The sequence below is a fragment of the Carya illinoinensis genome, chromosome 1 (assembly GCF_018687715.1).
Source record: "Carya illinoinensis cultivar Pawnee chromosome 1, C.illinoinensisPawnee_v1, whole genome shotgun sequence".
NCBI classification, from domain to species: domain Eukaryota; kingdom Viridiplantae; phylum Streptophyta; class Magnoliopsida; order Fagales; family Juglandaceae; genus Carya; species Carya illinoinensis.
The window spans coordinates 21,075,938-21,082,959 of record NC_056752.1 but is presented as its reverse complement, the minus strand read 5'-3'; the positions used below and the strand labels follow the sequence as shown (position 1 = coordinate 21,082,959).

Sequence of the window (7,022 nt, the reverse complement as noted above, 5' to 3'; positions counted from 1 at the left end):
GTGAAAGGCATCAGCCCAAAAGGACTGAGGGAGGGAAGCATGGGCAAGAAGGGCAAGGCCTGTTTCGACAATATGACAATACTTTCATTCCACGACCCCATTTTGTTGGTGTGTGTGGGGGCAAGTTAAGCAATGAGAGACGCTAGTTGATTGAAAATATGTGTGGAGCGGGCGATATTCACAACCCCAATCGTTTTGGATAGATATTATTTTTGTGTTAAATTGTGATTCAACATTTTTTTGAAATTTGATAAATGTGGAGATAACATCAGATTTTTGAACCAAGGGAAACCACCAAGTATATTTAGTAAAATCATCCAACAAGGAGACATAAAATTGAAAACCTTCTCTAGAAATGACAGAGGCAGGACCCCATACATCGGAGTATATTAATTGCAATGATTTAGAAGAAGGGAGATGAGTAGACTTAAAAGGTAATTGAGTGCTCTTGGCTTGACAACAAGCAGAACATAAGGTTGGAGCAGAAGTAAACGTAACAGGAAGATGATAAGTGGAGAGGATGCGAGGCACAATTTGCATGGAAGGATGTCCAAGTCTTGAGTGCCATTGAGAAGTTGATGTGCTCTCACCAACGTAGGCATGAATAGGAGAGGAAGCTGGAGATTGAGGAAGAGTGTAGAGACCATTAAGCATGGGACCACGAAGAAGAAGTTTATCAATTTTGGCATCCTTCACAAGAAAAAAAGTACTATGAAATTCAAAGAATACAGAGTTGTCTAAATAGAATTGTTGAACAGAAAGCAAATTTTTGGTGATGTTGGGAACATGCAAGAGTTTTTTAAGAGAAAAAGAATGAGTGGGAGTTGAGAGAACAGATTCACCAATATTAGCAATCGGAAGCTCAGTACCATCACCCACATGTACAGTCTCAGTGCTAGTATAAGGGTTGGAATGGATATTGAGATTGGCTATGTCGGAGGTCAGGTGGTTTGTAGCAGCAGTATCAGGGTACTAGGTCATATCGGGGGAGGGTAGAGAGCTGGTGTAGTGAGCTTGTATGGAACGGGGTGGGTTAGTTTGGTAGGCATGGTCATACCAGTAGTAGCACTTGATAGCGGTGTAGCCAACTCGACCACAAACCTGGCAGGTGGGTCGGGAATGAGGGAGAGGAGAGTAGGGAGGTGTGTTTGAAGGGTTAGGTAGAAGGGGAGGATTAAGTGCGTCCACAACCATGACCACGATGAGTACCACGATTGTTACCGCGATAACCACCGCGACCACGAAAGGGAGCGGTAATGGTGAGATTTGCAGAGAGATTGGTTGTGGCGGGAAGATGATGGGAGTGGGCAAGCCGACTCTCATGGGTGAGCAGATCGCTGTAGAGGGTTTCAGGAGACAGTGGTTCCAGTCCAGCAGTGACAGACGTGACGAGAGCATCATAATCATTGCTTAGACTTGCAAGCAAATAGGAAATAAATTCTTCAGAGGTTAGAGGAGTGTCGGCGGCACTCATTGTGTCAGATAGATGCTTGAGCTTGCGATAGTAATCAGAAATGGAGCTGGATTCTTAGGAAATGGTGGCTAGTTGGTATCGAAGCTGAATAAGATGAGCATGAGATTGAGAGTTGAACAAGTTTTCAACAGAGGTCCAAACCTCTCGAGCAATAGTTTTTCCCACAATTTGAGCAATGTCATTATCGGAAAAGGAGGAAATAAGAGCACTCATTATAAGTTGATATGTTTCAGACCAAGTAATATATTCGGGATTGGGTGTGGTGGAATTGGGAAGAAATCATGAGGGAGGAGTATCTGAGCCATCAACATAGTGAAAAAGTCGCTGGCCGTGAAGGTAAGGCACCAGCTGTGTGCACCACAAGAGATAGTTCTCAGGAGTAAGTTTAATAGTAACAAGGTGAGAGAGATGAGGAAGAAGCTGAGATGGAGAGGAGGGTTGTTTTCCAGGAGGTGGAGGAGGAGGAGGATTTTCAGCCACGGACGTTAGTCCTTGAAAAGGCTCTTGATACCATGTAAGCAATGTGATTTAGAGTATTTCATTTCCTAAGGAAAATGCTTACAAAGTGCAGTATTTAAGAACAGATTTGTTCCAGAATATTCTAGCATTTCAGCAAGCAGATTGCGTGCATAGAATTTTTAGAAGTAGTGAGTACAAGGCCATTACAACAACTTTCCCTTTTATACAACCAATCAGAATTAATCAGAAAAACAAATTAAGAGGAAAAGGTATATGCTGAATAGGAGACCGCTTTGGCATTAAGCAGTATCATTGTTCTTCCTTACTAGAGTCGAGTGGCACTTGGGAGTGCTGAGATGGAGCAGAAGTTTCATTTACTCTAATCCTCCCATGCGCTGAAAGGACAAAAATAAAAGAGTTAGTTAGGTACAAGACAATCAATACGTAGCACAATTGGTTTTAATCACAATTAATCATAAATCCAATATATACATGAAGATATTAACATTATGAAAAATATTACTCAGTAGTCCTACACCATATATGAACTGCTGAATAAAAAAAATAAAAAAATTGTTCTACTCAATAGGAATATAGTGTAACATTGCTGAGTAGAATAACTCTAATATCATATATACGAGGAACGTTAAAATTTTACAACAAACTCATGGATAAGTATCAAATTATATCAATAAGGATTTTTCAATTTTCCCTTCAATGAGGTACTTAAAAGTCAAACAAGGGAAACTTAATTTACTAAAGGTTGTTTATGCCTTAAATACGTCCCAAATTAATTAGGACACATTGAATTTTCTATTGGAACAAATCAAGATTAGGACATACCCAAAATAGATTTTAAAACCTTCCTATTACGATAATGATGATAAACCCAAAAAGTTTTAATTCATGAAACACACCTAAATTTAGTATCATGAAAACCTATTTCAAATCTTGCATTTTTTTTTTATTTACAATAAAATCAATATATTTTTATTATGGACTACCAGTTTGGGTGTTAAGACATACCCAACACTTCTCAATACCCTTCATTACTTTATTATTACTTTACATCTACTTTTTACTACTATTCATCTACTTTTTCTCAACACTTCTCAACACCCAAACCTAATTAAAAGACAAGGTTATAGATGCTCTTATGAAAAATGTAACTAATTAAATTTACGAAAGACATTGAAATTAGGATAATTAAAGCAGTATATAGCGTATTACGATTAGTTTTTTGAGAATTTTAAGTTCATGAAATGAAATACTCACTGTAAAATATGTGCACTGCTTCTAACTATGATAACTTTTGTTTTAGCGTTATTACCTTATAACTTCGAGGGAAGGCACGTGTCGTATTTTGTAAAAATATTGTCCTCCTTCCCTTAGTCTCTCTTCGAATGAAAAGTTCGTGTTTACGATTTCCAATTTTTGCAGGTTACCGAGAAATTGGAGTCCATCTGGAACCATCCTAAGATTGCGGCAATGTTCAATCTTCAAATGGCAGAGCTTGGGCATGGATCCTTCCTCTACCTCCCACTCCTCTAAGTCATATAAACCTTCAAGAATGAGAGATTCAAGTTGAGGAAATCCTCTTACAGAACAAATCATCTTCTTCCCTCTGTAGGCAAATAAATCAAGGTGGATAATTTTTAAGTTGGGAAGCTTCTCCTAAATCAACATTGGGTCTTCTTCAAGATGAGTCTCATTTAACTTTAACTGGGCAAGATGTTGAGAAATTTGGTCGTGTTCTGGCAATTTCTCTATTTCCCCCCAAAGCCGTAGTTGATATATGTGAGAACAACTCATTACCATTGGCGTTATAGCCACTCTCTCATCCAAACCATGTTCACTGATCTTAAGAACATGAAGACAATTGAATGTAAAATTTGAAGGCATTAAGTCCTTTACAAACTCGTCAATTCCAGCCGTCGGATCTTTAACATCACATATGGAAACAGGAATATTCACAAGTGTTTGCAGCTTACTAGCATTAGGTAGTTGCAACTTCCCTCTCGTGATTTCGGAAAACCGAGGTAGATACAGATGCCGCAAGTGCTCCATATTTCTGAACACATCATTTGGCACGTTAACTCTGACCCATCTCGATCGCAAATCTAGTGTTTGCAAGCACTTCAAATTTTTTAGAGATGAGATACTTCTTACACTAGTACTCCTTATCGATAAGAATCTCAAGTGGATGAGACTATTGATGATCTTAGGGGTGAAATGCATCCCCATATAGACTCTAAGATATTTGAAGTTCCTTAGCATAGATTGCTCTTTCAAAGGCACAGAGAATGTTAGAAGAGACCTGAGGTGAAAATATTTTTGGGATGTCGATGGAAGTGTAAATACATGTCTCATGGGACTTGATCCACCACTGATAGCAACTCTTCGAACTTCACCAATGGGAGCTTCTATTTCTTCATTGGAATCATGATCAATATTGATGACGTGGAGAAAGTTTTCTGATTTAGCTTTTTCCACGCAAAAGTCTCGCATAAGATCATGGAGACGACAAGTTTTGATCCTTGCAACTGAACGCTTTTGTCCTACTTGTACCATACACCCTTGAACTAGCTCCTGTAAATATCGTTCTCCAACATCCTCCAGTGTTTCCTCATTACTTCCAATGTGTTGCATTCGATATATAAGACCTTCAGCCACCCACATTTGAATTAACATCGTAGTCCTTATCTCAAAATCCTCTGGGAAATGACCTAAATATAGGAAGCACAATTTCAAGTGGGAAGGCAAATCATCATAACTTAAACCCAACACAATGCTGATAGGAAGACCATCCTGTTGATGGATGTATGATTTAACATTTCTGTGTACTTGGTTCCACTCTTCTAATGTCTGTTTTGTGGCCAAAAGTCCTCCAAGTACAGTGATGGCCAATGGTAATCCCTTGCAATATTTAACCATCTCTTTCCCTAAAATCTTCATATTTTCCTTGATTATACATTCTGCATAGCCAACAACAATATAAACAATATCATTTCTTCTTAAATATTGAAAAAAAAAAAAATCGATTGGCTATTTTGAGACTAGAAAGCTTTCAATGTCTTATAAAGCTTTCAGAGTATGCAATTGTAATTGAAAGATTGTCCCTCAGGATCCATTCAATACTAGCTTGCGTTGTTATATGGTTTTTACTTTCATCCAATTTAATGTTGTCTTATATTAAAAAAAAAAAATATCCCTTCAATTAGGAATGATAAACATCTGTGTCTCGATCTTCTACTTCAAGTCTTGAAAATCTTGACAAGAACTTGATTCATGGGATATTCTTGAATCCTCCCATCAAAAAAATCAATATGTATGAATGTTCTCATACTTATAATAAATACATGCGTAATTTTGAAAAAAACAATATATGTCAAGTTTTCATTTAGACTAATACCATGAACTCATGATCATTGACCAACCTAACAATGATTTTTCATCTATAGGTCATTGTTTAAGAGGATTTGAGGTTCCGTAATGAAATCAACCAATTCTAGCTGCAAGATTGTGAAACTTCTGGATCATTAATTAGTAGCAAACTAATTTCATTCTTTTAAGAGAGGCTATAGCTATAAACGAATATTGTTTCTCTCTTAATTCATGTTCAAAACGTTAAGTTACCTCGACTACTAAACCAGCAATCTTTTTATATCAAAAACTTTTTAAAAAAATCTAGCGGATGAGAATTAGATGATATTGTTTATATACCTTCTGATCTCCTTGATATTGCCAAATCTTGAAACAATGCCCAGCTGTTTTCATCGTTTAGAAATGGTAATTTGTGAATGTGGCCACTTGGATCTACTTTCGAAGCCAAGGCTTCATTACGAGAGGTAAGCAATATTTTGCTATTTGTATCATTCATTGGGAAGGCAGCACGCAAATTTTACCAGTCTTCAACATTCCAGATATCATCTAAAACCACCAAACACTTCTGTTGCTACTGAATTTTAAAAAGTTTCTTAGCAAGCTCTTCATCTCTCAAGCTTCGAATTTCATCTCTCTGGTCTTTAGATGGAGAGATAAGACTAATTAAGACTCCTTCCCAAACATCTCTTGGTTGACATGCCCAAACACGGCAGTCAAAGTGACTCATGACTTGTTGATGATTGTAAACCTTTCTAGCAAGAGTAGTCTTTCCAAGACCACCCATACCACATATGGAAATGACTCTATACTTGTATTTGACCTCTTCTGTCAAACATGCCACCACTTCTTTCAGGCTATCCTCCAATCCAACAACAACATTATGTTCAACATGCGCATAAGTTTGCCTTTGTTTTCTTACCTTCTCACTCGAAGAACTCGGGCCTCCACCTTCCATCGAAACAAATTTTATGCCATAATTTTGTAAATGCAAGCTCAACGTAGAAATTCTCTTTGTTATTTCACCAATCTCTGATCTAGTTTGATAAATAGCTTTTGCTTCTTCCAAGATGCGGACAAACCTCTTCAGGACATTTTGTATGCATCCTCCCTTTCGGGAGCCAACTTTGAGGCATACTTCTCAATAATATCTTCGGCGTCATAAGCAACATCTCTCATATCTGCAACCCATTGGCGTACACTCTCTCCTTCATTTCGCCTCGCATCTGCATCTTTTAGGAGGCTTTGGATCAGTTTGAGCTCATCTTGTAACTGTTTAACTTGTTTACTCACTCCGGGCAAGGATATTGCTTCTTGTATGAGCAAATCAGCAAGCCTTTCCACCACAATAGAGATGATAGCTTCTGCTATTTCTCTTCTGCTTGTCACAAAAAATAGGAATAATAGAAGAAGATAAATTAGAGATCAGAAATTAATGCTATCATTTTTCGTGGAATCTCTTTTTGAATGTTGAAAAATGATAAATGTTTTCTTTTTTCCTCTTTTCACATTGGTTTCTTTGAACGTTGAAAAAGAAAAAAGGTAGGCGACTAATGACTTATAGGCCTTCATGAATTCCTACGGTTTATACATGAAAAATGCTTTAACAATTAATTCCTTGACAAAAAGCTATAATTTCTCGTGGCCACTGATCAACCACGGCCAGATGCCTATCTTTATCAGAAAAGAAATTTTATTTTTTATTTTT

At 37.4% G+C, this 7,022-nt stretch overlaps 1 pseudogene; it reads right to left on the bottom strand.

Moving 5' to 3' along the window:
* Nucleotides 1–2,109: 2,109 nt before the first annotated feature.
* Nucleotides 2,110–6,739, bottom strand: LOC122318982 (annotated as a pseudogene).
* Nucleotides 6,740–7,022: the final 283 nt, after the last annotated feature.